This window comes from Galeopterus variegatus, unplaced genomic scaffold (genome assembly GCF_000696425.1).
Source record: "Galeopterus variegatus unplaced genomic scaffold, G_variegatus-3.0.2 Scaffold5784, whole genome shotgun sequence".
NCBI lineage: Eukaryota > Metazoa > Chordata > Mammalia > Dermoptera > Cynocephalidae > Galeopterus > Galeopterus variegatus.
Genome location: NW_007731895.1, coordinates 139,072 through 140,232, shown reverse-complemented (window position 1 = coordinate 140,232; position 1,161 = coordinate 139,072). Strand labels below are relative to the sequence as shown.

Here is a 1,161-nt window from a genome sequence, read left to right as displayed (position 1 = left end):
TCCTCACATCAGAAACTATGGATATTTATTGCTCATGCTACATTAAAAATTCAATTCTTTGAAGCTTAGCTACTGTTTAAAAGCATGCATCCTTTAAACAGGTAGTAAGCTTCACTGGTCACCTAGTGTAAATGTGTTTATTAGCAGGCTGTGGTAGACTGACTCCAAAGATGGCTGCCAATAATACTTCTCTTCCCATCTCTTTTGCCTCCTTTTGAGCTAAACTGGTCTCGTGGCTTGCTTTGACCAACAGAAGGTAGTGGAAATAAAACTGTCTGTTCTAGGCCTAGCCCTTAGAATACCTGGCAGCTTCTGCTTTCATTCTCTTAAAATCCAGCCACCATGTAAAAAAGTTCAGGAGAGATTACTGAAGATGGAGAGACCATGCAGAGAGAGAGAGAGAAGCCACATGGAGGAAAACGAAGACTTCCTACTTGACAGACAGCATTAAGGCCTCTGATATGTGAGTAAGGTCATTTTAGAATTTCCAGGCCCAACTCAGTTCCCAGCTGACTGCGGCTACATGGATGTCTAGGCTATACCACATAAACATAAGAACCACCCAGCTAAACAACAAATCAAAAGAAATAATAAACCATTGTTATTTTAAGTCACTAAGTTTTGGGTAGCTTATTGCACAACAATAGATAAACAGAAATAGGTACCTGGAAGCAGGGTGTTGTCATAACAAAAACCTAAAACATATGGCACTGGCTTTGGGACCTGAAGGAGGCTAAAAAAGGCAGGGAGGGAACTGTTAACAGAAGTTGAATGAGCAGTGTGGAAATTCTTATTAGAAACTTGAGTACAGATAATCTGCTTTATTTAGTGGTAAAGTTTTCGGCAACACTGTCACCTGTAGCAGCTGGTGGAAGATAGAGACGACACCTAATAAATTTATGGATTTGGCTAAGGAAGTTTCCAGGGAGAATGCTAAAAGTGCCAACTGGCTTCTTTTAACTGTGTATGATAAAGAATGAGAAGAGAGAGCTAACTTAATAATTAACTGTTCAGATTTTAAGCAGCATATAGAGGAAATACTTCTAACTTAGGACTTCCTGAGTTAGAAAATAAAACTGTTTCTCATTCCTACCCTCTCCAACTGGCAAAAGATTCTCAAAGTAAGGGACAGACCAAGCTAAAGGTTAAACCTAGGATGCT

General features: G+C 39.5%; 1 protein-coding gene across 1 annotated transcript in view; it reads right to left on the bottom strand.

Moving 5' to 3' along the window:
- FAM151B (family with sequence similarity 151, member B) overlaps nucleotides 1-1,161 on the bottom strand; it is a gene marked incomplete at its 3' end in the record, with an annotated part of 25,277 nt that overhangs the window by 8,039 nt on the left and 16,077 nt on the right. The gene's annotated exons all lie outside the window — the stretch shown is intronic.